Raw genomic sequence first — 19,012 nt, forward strand, 5'->3', positions numbered from 1 at the left:
TCTGGGGGGAGGCTGGACACAGGGACAATGGCTGCCATCAGTGCTGAAGCCAGAGCCTGAAATGCTCTCTGTTGCGCTGCCACGGCAGAATGAATGCTCTCCAGGTATGCATTTGTTTGCTGCTAATGCCTCTCAACACCCTGGATGGCATTGAAAATGGTTGATTGCCCAACAGTGAGGGATCTCAGGAGGTCAATAGCCTCCTCACTGAGGGCAGCACGACTGACTGGGGCAGGGGCTGAGGTGCCTGGGGCGAAGGAGATGCCCACCCTCCTGGGTGAGCGGGCATGGGAAATTCGATGAGGGGCTGCTGGGAGGGTGGTGCTGGTAGGGGGACTGGCGGCTGTACCTGTTGTTGCGGTGGGCACAGAGGTGCCCGCCACCGCAAACGAGCTCCCATCAGAAGAGGAGTCGCTGTTGCTGGTGTCTGCTCCTGTCCCCGTTGTGGAGCTCCCCTCGCCCTCCATCCCACTGGTGCCTTCAGACTCCGTAAATTCACCCTCCAGTGCCATGTGGGTTGCAGCTCCCTCCTGCTCCAGTGCCAATGCTCCTCCGGCAGATGATGCTAATGTACACAAGGGCAGGGTGACAAAACAAAAAGAGGGGGAAAGACACAAGAGACACGTGGTCAATGCCTGCAACACCACTACCGTTGGCGAACACAACACACAGGGAGCAGCCCTATGCACTAGCGCATGCACTAACAGAGCAGGGGAAAAGCACATGCCCATGGGGTCTCTGCCTAGTCCCATTTCATGCACAGCTGGACCCCATAGGAGCCTGACTCGGTGTAGAGGGCAACTACCACCTTTGGGGTTGGAGTGGCACTGAGCCTGCAAAACAATGGATGTACCTTGGCGCTTCTGCCCTGGCCTAGGGGAACCCACAGCCCACCTCCCCCACCCAGACACCTCGTCAAGCGCGCAGATTCAGCTGAATGAGACTGTACTCACCCCTTGTGGCTGCTGTGATGCCCTCAAGCGCCCCTCCAACTCAGGATATGCCACCGGCAGTTTCCGGTACATCAGGGGGGACATGGTGCGACACCGCTTCCACGTTGGGAGGCCATCCCCAGCTGGGCCTCCGCCGTCTTCTTGCTCCAGCGGCGCAGGTCCTCCCATCTTTTCCAGCAGTGGGTGCTCCGTCTATGGTAGACTCCCAGGGTCCGCACTTCCTTGGCGATGGCATGACAAATACCCTTCTTCTGGTGGGCACTAACCTAGAGGAATGGTGAAGTGAAAATGGATGTTATTCCCCTGTCCAGTTCTTCTCACTCATTGGCCACAAACCTCCCACCCTGGCCCACAAAAACATACACTCGCCATCCTCACATGCTGGCCTGTGCCCCCTCCTGTCTCTTCCATCCACGATACTCAGTACAATCATGTGCCATCCACCATGCACACAGCTTATTCACCTGTTTGTCTGGAGGACTGTAGAGTAGCGTGTACTGGGGGAGGACCCCATCCACCAGTTTGTCCAACTCCTCCACAGTGAAGGCAGGGGCCCTTTCCCCAAACACTGTAGCCATTGTCGCTTCCAGACGCAGGTCACAGCAGCACTTGCAGTGTAGGTCCTCTCCTGTTGAAAGTCAGGTATCAAGTGAAGGAACTGATCGAAAATGGCGGTCACGTCCACGGCGGTGCGTACCGTCACCGCCAGCGTACATCGTCATTGGCACCTGGAACCCATAGGGCCCAATGATAACCAATGCTGAATTGCACAGCGGTCTTCGATTGCCTACCGCGACGCTGCACAACGCCAATGAAGTTACCTCATTTCCCCTTGTCCCTCCTTACAGGTCAGGCAGCCGCCATTTCAGGTGGCCACATGGCAGGCCAACTAACTACGTCACAGCACTTTTGGCTAGGATTACGGACAGACAAAGGCACACAAAGATTATTTTATGACTGTGCTAAACAGCCTTGTGAAACCTATGTGGTGTATGACCCTCTGCTCACCCTTCTCCTCCAGAGGGCACGTCCGCTGGGGCAGGTGATGAGATGGCGTCATCCTCCGGTGTACAGAACCCTGGTGGACCTGTCGACAATGAAAGACAGACACATCATTATCACTTACAGACTTGATCGTGCCACAATCCAGGAACTGTGTGCCCAGTTGGAGCCAGACCAGATGTCAGCTATCTGCCATCCCACAGGAATACCCCCTCTAGTGCAGGTCCTGTCAGTGCTCCATTTCCTGGCCAGTGGGTCCTTTCAAACAAAAGTGCCCATAGCATCAGGGATGTCACAGCCAATGTTCTCTAACGTGTTGTCCAGAGTGTTATCTGCCCTGCTGAAACACATGCGCAGCTAGATCGTGTTCCCTCAAGTGGAGGATTTGCCCACAGTGAAAGGTGACTTCTATGCCCTGGGATATATCCCCAACATTATTGGTGCCATTGATGGTACACATGTGGTATTTGTCCCCCCCCTGCAGGAATGAACAGGAGTACAGAAACCGCAAAAGCTACCATTCTATGAATGTGCAGATGGTGTGTTTGGCAGACCAGTACATCTCCCATGTGAATGCCAAGTATCCTGGCTCTGTGCATGACGCTTACATTTTGAGGAATAGCAGCATCCCTTATGTGATGGGGCAACTCCAGAGGCACCGTGTGTGCTAATAGGTGAGCCCAAGGTGCCCACACAGTTTAAATAGGTGTCTGGGTATGGGAGAGTCCCTAATGGTTGGAGGATGTCTAACAGTTGTCCCTCAATATTTGCAGGTGACTCTGGTTCTGGTTACCCCAACCTGTCATGGCTACTGACCCCAGTGTGGAATCCCAGGACAAGGGCCCAGAAAGGCTACTATGAGGCACATGGGTGAACTAGGAGGATAATAAAGTGCACCTTCGGCCATTGAGGCCAGATTCCAGTGCCTCCATCTGACAGGTCGCTCCCTATAGTACTATCCGAAGAAGGTGTACCAGATCATCGTGGCATGCTGTATGGTGCACAACCTGGCTTTGCGACGCCAGGTGACTTTTCTGCAGGAGGATGGGGCTGATGCTGGTCTTCTGGCAGCTGTGGAGCCTGTGGACAGTGAAGAAGAGGAGGCAGAAGAAGAAGATATAGACAACCGAAACAACATCATCATGAAATACTTCCAGTGAGACACAGGTAAGAGGATGGCACTGCTTCGCACATCTCATACTACTGTAGGACATTGCATAAATCTGCCTTTTTACCTCTGTGTATGCACCCTAACATGTCACTTTGGCTTTCCATTTCACAGATCTGGGTCCTACTTTGTGCCCTCTGCTATGTTTACTGCTGCCCAACAACTGTGTAAGATTGGAATGTGAACATGAACATTGACATTGCCATATTTCCGAAAGGTTCCAATTACACATTTGTAAAACTACAGACTGACTCCAGATTGATTTGTGATTCAAGGGTGTTTATTTCTGTGCTAATAAGTGGAGGGGGCTGTGCAATGGGCTGGGGTGATGGTGGAGGAATGTCCATGGTAGAGTTCAGTCTCTTGGTCTCACAGGTGCATTGTCCAAGGGGACATAGGAAGGGGAGCAATGGCAGTTTAAGGTGGACAGGGTGACAAAGTGGAACAGAAGGATGACAATCAGGAGAGTGTTATTTCCTGGCAGGGGTCTTGGCAATGTTCTCTGTCTTGTTCCTGGATCTTAGGGACCATTTGCGGGGTGGTCCTTCTTCTGCAGGGGGTGGGGTACTGGTGGCCTGTTGTTCCTGTGGCGGGGCCTCCTGTCCACTAGCACCAGCAGAGGTGGAGGGCTGTTCATCGTTCAGGCTAATGTCGGGGCCCGTTTGTGTGCCACTGTGTCCCTCATGGTGTTGGCCAGGTCTGCCAGCACCCCTGCAATGGTGACCAGGGTGGTGTTGATGGACTTCAAGTTCTCCCTGATCCCCAGGTAGTGTTCCTCCTGCAGCCGCTGGGTCTCCTGAAACTTGGCCAGTACCATGCCCATGGTCTCCTGGGAATGATGGTATGCTCCCATGATGTTGGAGAGTGCCTCGTGGAGAGTGGGTTCCCTGGGCCTGTCCTCCCCCTGTCTAACAGCAGTCCTCCCAGCTTCCCTTTTATCCTGTGCTTCTGTCCCCTGAACCGTGTGCCCACTGCCACTGACCCCAGGTCCCTGATTGTCTTGGGTTGGTGGGTTTGCTTTGGGTCCCTGTAGTGGTGGACACACTGCTGATTTACGTGTCCTGGGGACAGAGGGATGGGCCCGCTTGGTGGGTGCTTTGATGGTGTCTCCAGAGGGGGGGAGGCTATGTGGTGGCTTGTGACTGTGGCAGGGGAACTGACTGTCCAGAGGTCCCTGATGGGCCAGGCTGGTCATCCAGATCCAGGAGTGCAGAGCTGCTGTCGTCACTGTGGGCCTCTTCTGGGGGGGTACTGGATATGTCTGGCACCTCCTGTCCGGTGACGTTGGGTATGGGTCCTGTTGGGGTGGAAATGCATAGTTTTAGTATCTGTGTGTGCCATCTTGTGCATTCTACTCCTGTGCTTGCCTTCTTGTGTTTGCCATTGTGTGATTAGTGTTTTGGGGTCTGTGTGGGTGTCTGTACTGGACATGCTTTCGCAATGTGTGTCCGTGTTTTGGTGTTGCATGCAGGGCTTGGTATTAGGATGGCTGGCTTGTTATAGTGGGGCATATGTGAGGTGTTGGAGTGATGGGTGAGTGGGACTTTGGGGGTAAGTGATGTCATGCAGGTGGGGTGGGGGGATATGGTAATTAAGATTTGACTTACCAGAGTCCAGTCCTCCTGCTACTCCTGCGAGGCCCTCAGGATGCAGTATTGCCAAAACTTGCTCCTCCCATGTTGTTAGTTGTGGCGGAGGAGGTGGTGGTCCACCGCCAGTCCTCTGTACGGCTACCTGGTGTCTGGATACCACGGAACGCACCTTCCCCCGTAGGTCGTTCCACCTCTTCCTGATGTCATCCCGTGTTCTAGGATGCTGTCTCACTGCGTTGACCCTGTCGACGATTCTCCTCCATAGCTCCATCTTCCTAGCAATGGAGGTGTGCTGCACCTGTGAACCGAAAAGCTGTGGCTCGACCTGGATGATTTCCTCCACCATGACCCTGAGCTCCTCCTCAGAAAACCTGGGGTGTCTTTGAGGTGCCATGATGTGTTGTGGGTGATGTGTGAGGTGATGTTTGTTGTGCTGTGTGAAATGTTGTGTTGGTGTGTGTTCTTTGAGGTGTGTGGATGTTGTATAAATGATGGTGTGGTGTGCTTGTGGATGCTGGTGTAGTGTTAGCTATTCTCTCTCTGTGCTTCTTCACAAAAATGTAGTTGTAAGGGGTTGTGGGTGATGTGGGTGTGTGTTTTATAGTGGTGTGGATGTGTGTGTGTGCTGTGTGTATGTGTATCAGGTGTGTGTATTTCGATTTCTCCAATGTGGTTGTGTATTGTAAGTGTGTGTATTTTGTGCGCGGCGGTGTGTACCGCCAATGGATTACCGCGGTTGAAAGACCGCCACGTTGATTCGTGGGTCGTGATAGTTTGGGCGTATTCTTGTTGGTGCGACAGTGTGGGTTTTGCTATCGCCAGTTTATCACTGACCTTTGGTGTGGCGGACTTGTGTGGGTGTCTCTATTGTGGCAGATTACGAGATGTGGGTCGTAATACCTGTAGCGAATTTCCGCCACAGCCACAGTATGTTGGCGGCCTTCAGCACGGCGGTAAGCAGGATTTACCGCCAGGGTTGTAATGAGGGCCTCTATATCTTTTTGACAATGCTGTTACTCAATGAACTCTAAATTTTTAATTCTGTTGCTGTTCGCATTTGTGAAACCAAGGAAGACATATCTTGCTGCTGCATTATTTACCTAAATAACAGATCTGATTCTAAAGACATAATAGAGCCAAACAAGAAAAATAAGAGTAGATACATAATAGGTGCTTTACTGCTTATTTCCCTTGTAATGTCGCTAATAGGTGCTTTTTACTCTACACATTCTGAAGAGACAAAACTATCTCCTAGTGTTTCTCCACAAACTCTTAAGCCAAGGATAATAATATTTATATGTTAGATGAGAAATCATTACGCATAGATGAGTCCAGAGAAGATTATTTAGATAAAGTATATTTTAACCTGTTGCAAGAGTATGTAAATACAATGAATGCAAGAGACTGCTATGTCTGTACGCAGTTACCTGCTTCTGTGTCAGAAGGCATCACATAACATCACATCCCACTGACGTATGGTATTTCTTGCAATTTGCTACCAAGCATATTGTACAATGGAGCAGGTTTTCAATATTATTTTTCAAATTATGACTTAGTGTTGTCAGAAGTTCCTCTGTTTAAGCACCTGAATAAGAACCGATATTTTAAAGGTGCATAGATTGCAGGAAAATATTTTGTGTCATTAAAACCTTTAGACACTGATATGTACATAGACATAATTTGACCTGTTCAATGACTAAAACAGAACAGAAATGTTTGAATTTAGTGGAAGACTAAAGGAGGTAATTAGAAAGTACATTCAAAACAGATAACGATGTTGCAAAACAACACAAATGGAAGAAGGAAGAAAAAGAACACCAAATGCATGGAAATTTGCCAGCTTTGACGTCAGACTGGCGACATAAAGGGAAATTGTGAATACACATTGTACAGAGCTGTAAGATTTGATGTTCATAAGAAAGAGCGAGAGTGAGCATGTTTTTGATGTCAGGAAAATTCCTTTTGGATGGAAAGGATCCTGTGATTCCTGGAGAGTATTTTTTTTTTTCGACAATATGCATATTTTAAGTTGCCGAAGGGATGGCATGGTATGTGTTAACTAACAATAGTTTTTCTGAGATCTATCATGTGGAACGTATTGAAGATCCTGTGCGGAAAGTGAAATCCAGAACTAGATGAGGTGCTAGTGCTGCAGAAATAGTGGAAGATGTTTTTGGTGCATCGATCCCATCAGTGGGAATGATTTTGAATGATCTGAAGAATTAGAAAGCTGTCAACGATGGTAGATAAACTGGCTACTAACACAGCAAACTCATTGATGTCGGTAAATACAGAGACTGTTGCAATAAGATCAATGGTTTTATAAAATCGGCTTCTGCTTGATTTGTTGCTCGCAAAAGAGGATGGAGTCTGCTGGATGCTGCAGGTTGAACCATATTATACCTTAATTCTGGTTAAATGTAAGGATTTTGGAGAAGCATATCTCGAATATTTCCAAGGATTTGAAGAAGCTGGAAGCTATTGGTGCATGGAAAGCAATTTGGTAATGGATTTTCTGCTATAGGCAGGTGGTTTAGGAATTTGAGAAGTGGAATTGTAGGTTTTGTGTTCACACCATTGTTGATTATTTCAATAGTGGGAATAGTTTTGTTGATTGGATGTAAGATCTTTCAGAGAAGGAATATCCAGAGAGGTCAAAAGAGAAAGAGAGCGGAAGTTGAATTGGAAGATAGCCAGTGTAAATATTATGATGATATGAAACGTTTGGAGGACTCAAGGCAGAAACTGTTTAAAACAACAAGATTTTAGACAGTCTCATTCAAGTCTAGAAGGGATTCATGATGACTCTAAAAGTCATCACCGTGAGGGTGGGTGAGAGTAACCTGGCTGTGTCATTACGCCTTTTAAACATGAAATGAAGAGTGGTTGATTTTCCATTCAATTAAAAGAAATGTTTCCTTAATGTGGTGCATGGGAAAATATAGGAGCAAAGTGCACAGATGAATGCAGTATTTCATGTATGCTATATTTATCATCATTTGAAAGAATGTTTGTTACAGTATTATAGAAATATCACTTTATATTCATTACATGTTTGAGTTAAGAGACATATAGAATGTTTCTAAACTGAAAGTGTATTAATGTTTTATCACTTTGGCCAGAGTGAATGCCCATATATTTTCTGTTCTTTAATCTTCAATGTGCAATCTGCTTTTTGAATGTTTTCCTATAGCTGCAGGTGTCAGGATATGAGAGCTCATTGTTTGAGATGATAAGAAAAGCCCCATGGAGTGCTCATCGAAAATGTGAGGATTATCCCAGGCTGGCAGCTGAAAATCTTGTGAAATTCCAGAGGGTAAGGGTATACTAAGGTCGATGCTGAAAACCCAGAAGGCCGAAGTTCCAATTAGCAACTTATAATTTGTGACTGTGCTTTTGAACTGGGGAAGGTATTTGCCTATTAGATCATCCCTGGAAGAGACAAGATTTAAGTGTGATTTAGTTAGCAGAAAGATTCAGATTCCCTCTGCCATTAGCTGAGAGCGGCCCTTACTTAGATACCTTTCTTGAATTCTAATTTCTATGTGGCTTCATGCCGCCATATTCTATTGGTGAAAACTCTTCCAGAAGTTCTATCATGCTGACTACTTTCTTCAACCCATAGAATATGAGCATAGTTACGATTTTAGATTAAATGGTTAGGAAGAAAAACTTGGATTCAAACTTTATGCATCAATTGTTTTTCCTTATTTTCTGCATTATCGCTATTGAATTAGTGGTCTTTTACATGTTAGTTCAATTTCATATTGTACAACAGTTTGATTTGCCTTTGGTTATTCTGTACATTTATACTATGATTTTGAGACTCATATATGTAAGTAGGACTTTGAGTCTAAATAAAGCCTTTTGAACTATAAGTTGGTCTCTGGAACTGAATGTGTGATCATCGAGTTACACTGTAATTAATTTAAATAATTTGATTCCTTGTCTCCTCACATTTTGGAACTGAGAAGAAAAATGTATTCGGACTCAGGAATATAGAGTTAGGGACCACAGCAGGGGACACCGTTTAGGACTATAGGATCTCAGGGCTAGTATTTGTTTTGTGATCAATCGCCTCCTCAAGTTCCTTCATCAATGTTCCATTTTATACAGAGCAGTGCTTAGTTTGAGCCGGTAGTTTCCAGTGCTTGGCACCAGCACTTAATTGTAAACACTGGCACTTATGCCACATGGTGATGCTGTTTGTGTAATTTAGAGACAAACACATTAACAGTTTTTTACTAATTCAATAAATATATTAGCATTACTAATTCCTGCCGCAAAAGCCATTCCTATAGCTTTTGGGGCCTGGAATAGTCATATTTTTACAGATTATTATGTGTGCTGTTTCTGTGATTGGCAGTGCTGACAAAGGCAAGCAGAAGTGGCCTCCTAATGAGAGCCCTGGCACTTATTTTTATACAAATTAAGCACTGATACAGAGACAGAGAATACAAGCAATAAAGAATGCACTGAGGGTACCTTCCTCTTGAAGTGGTGGAAGTTATCAATCAATGTTCCAGGTTGGAAACTATCATGTAAGTTGCAAGCCTTTCCTTTTACTACTGTGGTCCCTAATACACTCTTTGGATACCCTCACACAACCTTGAGCGACTTTAAATATTATATCAAAACATTTTAAAGATGACATGTTAGTGATCAACGTTTCCTGTAGCAGTAGCTATTGTAATTCACAACAGAAGACCATTACTTCTGTAGATACTGTGTTTTTAGACTGTCAAAGATCCACTGAAAGACTGTGCAAAAGACAGATGAGAGATGCTTAAAATGTTAGGCCCATATTTATACTTTTTTAGCGCTGCATTTGCGTCGTTTTTTGACGCAAAATCGGCGCAAACTTACAAACTACAATTGTATTTTGGAAGTTTGCACTGCTTCTGCGTCAAAAAATGACGCAAATGCGGCGCTAAAAAAGTATAAATATGGGCCTTAGTATTTTAAGTTGTACTACAATCGGTTTGCATATATTTGACCACTGGACATACACCAACTCAATCTGTGCACATTTGTTTGTACCACGGTGAAACAGCTGTCTTATTTCTTACTTTCCTTTTTCGCTGTGTACTTGCTGTTCACTCTTTTCCATGTTTTTGTCGAAGAGTGGTGTGCGTTTTATTTCTTTGATGTACCTGACCCAGATGTTGTTTTTAGGTTCTGCAGCCAAACCTGTTTCATGTTTTTGTTGCTGTGATATCCTCTAAACTCCTAAAAAAAATCAGTCCCCACCCACTTTCCCCCTGTTTCTGTTTTCTTTTTTGAGTGGGGGGTGGTGTTGTTTTCCTTGTATCCCCGCTGTCTGTTGTGGCGCTTCACTGCCTCCATCTTTTGCAGTGCAGCGCAGGTGGCAAAATGTCCATCTGCAACAGAATGCGGCACAAAGGCTGCATACAACTACAATCAGCACCCTTTTGTCCTCAACATGCTCTGGGCCTCATTCAGTAATGTTTCTCCCTTTTCTCTTTTGCTTAAGATTCAACTTTAACATGTTCGTTATCATCCATATCTTTGTAACATAGTAGGTTCCCAGAAGCTTAAGTGAGAGGAACTGATACAGAATAACGGGATAGATGTACAAAACAATTTTACAATGACATACCCTCCAGTTTGCAAATCACAGGGTTTTTTTATTGTGATGGAGTGTTCTGTAATGTACGAAATCCCTTTTGTGAGTCAGAAAGTCTTTGCTACTCCTAAAAGGGTTTTGTGATTCATAATAGTCCGCAGTGTCATAACCAGCTTAGCAGATAGCTCCTTGCTGTGCTTCACTGGTCTCCCATGTGAAGCTTTCGTCCAGAGATTTGTTTTACCAAGAAGCAGTCTGCAGATTAATTGTAGGTTGCACTGTATATTCCATTCTGCCGGCTGACTTCGCGGAATTTTGGCAATTCCACATTAATCTTGTAATGCAGAGTTCGGGCCAAATTACACAAATCGCAGCTGGCAGAGTGTTTTCTTTCGCATGGCTCCAGTATGGTTATTTGCTGAGTGCAAGTAAGATTTGGTGTCCCCTCACACGATTTCTGGTTACCAAGAGGATATCTGATGAGATTTTTCTAACACTGGTGATCGCGACCATTCACAGTCAGAAGGCTGCCACTCGAGTAGAAAATCTACTTGAGCAGAAAATCTACCTGAGCGGCAGCAAAATCAACTAGCCGTGCCCTTTGGCACACTGTGTGGTGCCATTCATATTGATTTTTCAGTGTGGAACACACTACTGGGGCTAAATAATGGCATGAGCAGCACTCTGCTGAATTCCGTGTGGTCACGAATTCCTCCCGACCTTAATAACTTGCTTTCGAACCCATGCATATATGCCACCAAATCTGATTCAGGTGGAAGACTCGTGATTTTTTAAAGCAAAAAATGGCTTTATTTTAACTACTGCCCAGCTATAATTGACCTTGCTTCAATGTACTTCAATAGGGAAAATAAAGTCCCCCAATTATTTTTTTTAAATCACCCTCTTCCTAGGTTTAAAATGTTGGCATATGGTTATGGAACAACAGAGGTACAGTCAGGTGAAGTAGTTGCCTTGGTCTCACTCCTTATAGACGAAATTCGAGCAGCAAGAAGGAAGTTGAATACCGTTACTTACTTTCGCTGTTTCTACTTGGCGGTCAGAATTTCTCAATGCTTTGCTGCCTCCCTTTTTCAAAAATGATGTATTTAGGCTCAGATCTCTGTACTGGGGTGGAATGTTTTGCATTATTCAGCATTTTGTCCATCACTTGTTCTTTTTGCAATTGTCGCCCTATTAGGACGGGTATGCTCAGGTGTGGATCCCGTATTCCCATGCGGCTGGAGGCAAGCTAGCCTGGCTGATGAGGGGTGATATACCGAAACTAGTCCTTGGATGCTTGTTTATGATTCATCCCGGTAGGACCTGGCCTGTCATTTTGGGCTGGACTATGGGAAGCAGGTTCAAGACTGATTTGCAATGGCTGTGTCCAAACTGGAATGGCATGGGTAGCAAAAAAAAACAATGTATTTAGGCCCAGATCTCTGTAGTGAGGATGAATGTTTGACATTGTTCAGCCTTCTGTTCATCACTTGTTCTTTTTGCAATTGTCACCCTAAGTTGGATGGATATACCCCGACATAGGTCCAGTACTCCTTGTGCACTGGAGTCAAGCTGGCCTGGCTGATGAGGGGTGATACCCCAAACCCAGTCCCAGGATGCTTGTTTCCAGTCCAGGGAGGACCTGGCCTGGCAGTTGGGGCTGGACTATTCCCATGGGGAGCAGGGTCAAGACTGATTTGCATATGACTGCGTCTAAACTGGAATGGCGTGGGCAGCAAAAAACAATGGATTTAGGCCCTGGTTTCTGAACTGGGGGTGAATGTGTGACATTGTTCAGCCCTCGTTCCATCACTTGTTCTTTTTGCAATTGCCTCCCTTTTTCATAGCATTTCTCCATGATTCTATTAAGCATATGGTCATTCCATTCAGTGCTTTCCGAGATCAAAATTAGGTACAGTGGCAATGTCTATTGTTATGCATGATAACTTTAGCCAGTTAAATTATCCCATCTCAAGATGGAGGATAACCACTTCCAGGTGCTCACATGAAGCAATTCCTGATGTCTCCATTTAAAGTGAGTAAACACTGTAAGGGGTGCATTACAATACTTTTGGTTCTATGTTGTGGTCCTCGCCTCCTTATAATCTATTCTCTTCTTCCTCTTTAAGCTATATTTATTGTTGCTTGTTTACCTTTATAATTTTGTTTTTGTTCTTTTCCTTGCTGTTTTTCAGCATTTCTTGGGGTCTATTTTTTTGGACATGATGGACTAGCAAGCCATAGGGTTTATTGATGACATACTAGTTTTTCTTCATCTCTATAGTTACACATCAAACATATTTGCCACGTCTTAACTTGACAAATCTATTTTGATGCAGTGTTGAGTAGTTAGGGCACATAAACTATTCTCATGGGTTGTCCATGCATTCTCACAAACTTAGTAACTGTTTGGATATCTTTGACTTCAGTTAAGGACACACAGTACTTCTTTGGCATTGTCAAGTTTCATCAAACAATCTCACAACTATATATCTTATATCCTTGCCATTGAATAGCTATTAAAGAGACAAGTGATAGTTCTTAGTTATGAAGAAGGAAATCGTTCTCTTTAACCGTTCAAAAAAATGCATTTGTCTCTGCACCAATCTTGTCTCATCCCAATCCTTTACTTTGTTTTAGGTTGGAAACTGGTGACTCGGGTAGACCTATTGCGGCTGACCTCCACCAACACAAGCTGGAAGAACAGATAGAACATTCAGTATTTTTCCTTCTTGTGAAATCTACTATTTGGTTCTGGAAAAGGAGCCTCTGCCAATGAAACAGAGTTGTAGTACAGGCTGCATATTTTTCTTACGGCAATACAAGAAGTTGAAATTAGAACTGGTCTCCATTACTTACAAGTAGTATAGCAAATGCAATGTCAAAACAGCTGGCAAGTCCGAACGGATTATTTATTCACAGTTTAACCTATGGATTACTTATCTTCCAGGTTTTAGAAATGTTCTGTCTGATGCCCTCTGTAAGTGATACCCGATTGAAATGAAATAAAATATAGATTTATACAGGGTGGCTTATTACCTGTGAGGGTCTCAAGGCGCTGTCCACGCCCACAGGGAGAATAAGTGATTTTGCCGAGTATGGCAGAATGTTGAGCCAATGCTGAGAGTCGAACCTGGATCTCCAGCTCCCAAGGGGGGAGCTCTGACCGTTGGCTACATCCTATCCCGTTTCAGAGTCTGGCACAATGTTTGCTATACATCATTTCTTGACTGCTGCAAACACATTTTACTGTTCAAGTTGGAGAGGGCTATATTTCCTTCCAAAAACTCAAAGTTCCAGAATTTCTAGCAACACACCCTAACTTTTTTTTTAAAGTGGTCCTTTTTGTGACAAGTTGGGGTTACCTTTCTCCTTGCTACAACGCCAAATTATGAAAAGGTATCACAATTGACCTGCAAAAGGCCACTGGGAAATAATGACCACCACTGTACTGTCAATCTTTATGAAAAGATGAGGCATGAATGGTATCCTCTTGTTTTACTTGTACCACGCAAAATATATTCTAGGCAAATACCAGCTGGGTTTTTATTCAATCCTTGCAAATATCTGACAATATATTGTCAGTGATTTCAAATACATACTGCCAATATGAAGGTCCTCCCACCCAATTTAAATGCAGGTGGTACTTTAGGTTGCCCGCGGCCGATACTACTCTGTCTCCACTGTGGCCAAACTTCTCCATTGGCCCCAGGGATTAAGGACTACTGGAGAAATAGCTTCAGGTCTGCCCACCCAATTTAGATGGGTGGACATGTTGTTATTTTTTACTGTTTCTTACTGCCAGATAAAACTCAGTGGTAAGGAACAGTAAAAGCTCTATAATGCACTCCCCCATTATGGGAGCTTTGTGTTTTTTCTTCACAAAAAGAAAATCACATTTCAGGATTTTATTTTTGTAAAGTAAAAGAATTACCCTGTGCTACAGGGCTGTGTCCCGCGGATGCAGCCACGTAGCACATAGGAATATGCAATACCATTAACCGCCATGACGGCGGCTCCTGCCAGTGCTTTTGCAAATGGCTGTCTGCTTGTGATTTATAAGTCAGGCAGGTGGTCCCTCCATGATGAGGACGGAGTAATTTAATCTGTCCCCATAGTGGAACGGCGGGCTGTCCAACTATATATATATATATATATATATATATATATATATATATATATATATATATATATATGTGCATATATATATATATATATATATATATATATATATATATATATATATATATATATATACATGACTCCTTATGTCATTAAAATAGACCATACAGACAAATACTAATAAGAAGAGTCGGTCATCTCTTCTTTATTCTGTTCGCCAAAAGGTAAGGTTAGCCTCCAAACACCTACCTGCTAGATGTGTTCCAATGACGTTTTCTCAGTTGTATAGCACATTTACTGTGAAGGCAGATTATCAGTCTGCTGTTTGCCTTTGTTTGCCCTCCTAATGAGAAATTCACCATGTTTTTCATGTCTTGGAAGTTAAACTAATCATGTCCAGTCTTTTTCCAAATCATGGATTATCTCCACCTTCACCCATTAAGGTTAGCGTTCATTTAGGATAGGAAATGGAGGGGAATTGTTTTTATCATCATATCTTTCATCATAAATTGCAACTTTTGATTCACCGAAAAGACTATGGAGTAGCAGACAACACTTGAGAACTTGCTTCTTTTTTGCGTTCCCTGGCACTTCTGTTTAAATTTTTAATTTCTCACCCAACAACATTTTTTCATCCATAGAGATAGAAAAATATTCACCATTCTTCAACCATGTCCAGCCATTTGAGGGTGGTATACTTTCATGCCCTACCGAGCAGGTAACTTCTTGATGCACTTCTCCCAGCTCCTGCAGAATGTTCGCATTCAGAGATTTTTTTGCGGAGGCAACATCAACAGATTAATTGCTTTAGTTCCCACATTCCAGAAGTGAAACTACAAACACATCAGCAGCTAAAGCAGTTGTCCTGTTCTCACTTCTCAGCAATCAGTGCTAGACCTCCTTCTTTGCTGCTATGCAAAAGACAAAGGAGAATGTTTGATCCCAGGACTCGCCTTTTCTTTTTTCTATTTTTGTAGCCAGAAGTCCTTCTTTGCTTTGGTACCTCACTTTTTGCTGTATTTCTCCACAACACCATTAAGAACATCTGATTGCATTCAAAAAGTAGAGATGGGCAAGCCAGTAAATGCTTGAGCAAGGCACGAGACAGATCTTGGGCTTTTTTACGCAGCTCGAGGTCCTCTTGGAACCTCAAGCCCGACACGAGCTGAGCTTTCATGGCAGGAGTGACAGGGTTCCAAGTAAGTGGTCCCAGCAGGTGTTGCCTTGGAGTATCTGTGATGTGGGCATCGCATGTAACATCATATAAGGAGAATTTAACACATTTCTAAAATTTGGGTATTAAGTAATACCCAGGCCATCTGAGATATAGTAAGCCAGAAGTGAAAAGTGATGTACTTCTATATGTGTGTAGACAGTGCAAGTGTCTTACACAGTGGCTCACACACAACTCGGGTAACAACATTTCTAGAATATTGATTATTTCAAAATCTAAAGGGATCCGCATGGTCCTGATAAAAGCTCAATGAACTTTTGGACTGCGCGTAACCGGCTGAAACATGTTGACCAGTGGATGTCAGAGTTAATAGTGTCTCCCTACACATCCCGCTCTGTTTTTAATCCTCCAAGGTTTCCCTATGATAAAAGGTGGTTAGTCTTCACCTGCAAGCTATTTTAAAACCATTTCCCAGATTATTCCTGAATCCCTATGACTACCATCAAAGGATGGCTCCCTCCAAAAGTAAGGTTGCGCCTGCTTAGCAATACTAGATGTGCTGGGTGTAGTGCTCAGTGAAGAAGCATTCCACATACATGGGTGAGAGCCTTTTTTTTTTTTTTTAAAGGGTGGCTTTTTGCATCTCAGTAAGGAAATAGGTCCTATTAGAGAGCCACCTCCTAGTCTTTTGAATTTACTGAGGTTTACATTCAGTAACTGACTATGAGAATAGTGCTGTATGACATCCTGTCACATTAATTGATATAGCTTGATAGAGTAAATTCCACTAACGTGTTGCCCTGCAGCTTCAATGTTTCCTTTTGCTATGATCCATGAGAAGAAAGAGCATTTCATGATGTACTGTTATTAAACTGGCATTTTCCAGAATTGGTAACTTTGTCTTATCTTACACAACCACAGACTATGGTTTGTAATTCAATATTGGTCCACAAGCAGCAGGCGCGATCCCATACCACACACTTCTCACCACAGTCTCCCACTAAGAGGTCTTCAAGGGTTGTGTCGTAGTTGGACTCTTGCTCTGAGCAAGACTGCTGGTTTAAGGATGACAGTACTTATGTTTGTAGGTGACTATGCCTATATTACAACAAGTCCCAACTGTAGTCCCAACCCTTCCGGCTCACTAGCAGTACCTCACCACAAACCCAAACAGTTAAAGGTGATTTGTGGCAGCCTTTATGCATGGACTCAAGAATATGACATCTCAGGGAGTGTTGTGGTTAAACGGAGAGTACCACTTTCTCATAGATACATCATGTCTCAACCAAACACAGGCAATAACGAAGATGCAGTAAGGTTTCAATAGTTTTCATTCAACACAACCTGCAATCTGCGGTAAATTGCATGGGCTGCAATGATTAGGATCATGAACAATGCAAGAGACAGAATTGTGAAGACAAGAGTCATGATTATGAAGACCCCCACCATCTTGCAGTAACATAGAAAGGCATAGAGTATATAATGTCCTATTACCCTATCCTGATAGGCCTAACCTTCTACGTAAAGAAGAGCTGGGCATGTTACACCTAATCTTCCAATGCCATGTCCTGGAGAAGAGCCCCCAACCCTTGTTACCTTGGAATGAGGTATTTAGCTCAGACTCCATAGGAACACGAAGTCCGGGTCAGCGTCAAGGTGACGTGCAGCATCGATAGCAGCGATGGTATCTGGTCGGAATCCCTCTGATTATCTGTTTAAAATGAGGTGTATTTATACAGATCTACATAGACCCCTGACATAGGTTGTTCCCAAACAATAGATAACACAGCATGCTTGGGACGGCAGATAATATAAACAATTCCCTCAAAGGCGTGAAGAGGGAAAATACCTAATGTGAACACCTACAGTTTGTTTGTCTTTGTCGCTTGATTTGATGTGGCACTGATAACATAAACTTAAACAAATGGCCTAACTATAAACAAGGCAGCCATCTTAAAATAATTAATTAAATAAATGGGCAAAGATAAAGCAAGCTAAGTAGGTTAAAAGTCACTAGGTGACGGGCCACGAGTCTGCAAGCCAAAGGCTATGCTAACTCCTGTTATCCTATTAAAACAAACTAGGATTCACTACAGTTGTAGGTCACTTCAACTACCTCAAAATGATCTCTTCAGTTGTGTTTCATCGACATATTGTACCATCAAAAGAAGAACCTTACTTTTGCTGTAGACTGCCTGAATTTGTACCAGAGTACAATGCAGGTCTAATTTGCAAAGGTTACATGTACATTTCGACTGCAAAGTCAACAAAATTGAGCCATGTGAAGGAAGGTGAAGTTCTTGTTTCCGGGTGTGAGGTTTAATTACACTCATCTCCAATTCTCTGTCTCCAGATTCCTGCACCACAATGGTGGGACTGCCAAATGCTGCGACTTGTCCACATTAGTTACCAAGAGGGGGTTTTCTCTGCTGCTGCTCACGACCGCCCTTTGCCATGTGTGTGGGGGGCTGGGTGGTAAACACTGTTGTGAGGCTAATTGTGGCCCTGGTTAGCAGAAGGAATACTATAGCTAGTTGTGAGATGTTTATTTTGCAATATTTCACTCCTATACCTGATATCCCTAGGACCAACAGGAATGCTGTTATGGTGAATTTGATGCTGTTGCAATTTTCCCGAATGAGAGCCACCCTTGCTGCCTGATTTTGTACCCCTTTGTAGGAGGATAATTTGATACTTGGGTGAAATAACTTAGTTGACCCAAGCCACGATCAGGTTGATTCTACCCAGTTATCTGTTTGAAGGTGAGGTAAAGCTGTGTGCATCAAGCATTGTTAATATCTTGGGGTGAATAAGAGTTTGGAATCAAACATTACCCCTAAACGTCTCTCATTTTGGACCAGATCTGCTAAAGATTTTGCGTTGTGCTAAGTGATGCAAAGCAGCACAAGGTCTTTCAATTCAACTTCAGCAGAAATGGTACTCTCCTTTGAACCATGTTGCCATGGTTATCTGTGATGCTATGCAATATTTCTGGGATGCCAGTGCATAGGATGAGAGCAGCTGAGGGCATTGTTAAATGTTGTTTAAAACAGCACATGTGCTGTCTCTTGCAAGACCTTTGTTACCTTTCATTTAGCTTAGAGCCCACCCATTGATTACCATTGGTTTGTTGATTGTCACTCTCATTTGTTTACTTCTTATTCATCAGTTTCTGTAGGCTTCCCTCCTTTCCGTGTGTTTGTCCCTGCTCTGGAGCATGGGCTCATTACTGTGTCCTTGCACTGCTCACTTTTTTCCAGTGCTACTATTTTCCTTTTTGTTTAAGGACTCTATGAGGGTGCATCTGTTTTCAAGTTTACTCCCTCATATACTTCGCCTGAACCCATGTTCCTTCCCTCACCCCACCTGCCCACCCTCCAATGTCTGTGTGCTTGCCTCAGACTCCCGCACAAC

Source organism: Pleurodeles waltl, chromosome 9, assembly GCF_031143425.1.
Source record: "Pleurodeles waltl isolate 20211129_DDA chromosome 9, aPleWal1.hap1.20221129, whole genome shotgun sequence".
In the NCBI taxonomy this organism is placed as follows: Eukaryota; Metazoa; Chordata; class Amphibia; order Caudata; family Salamandridae; genus Pleurodeles; species Pleurodeles waltl.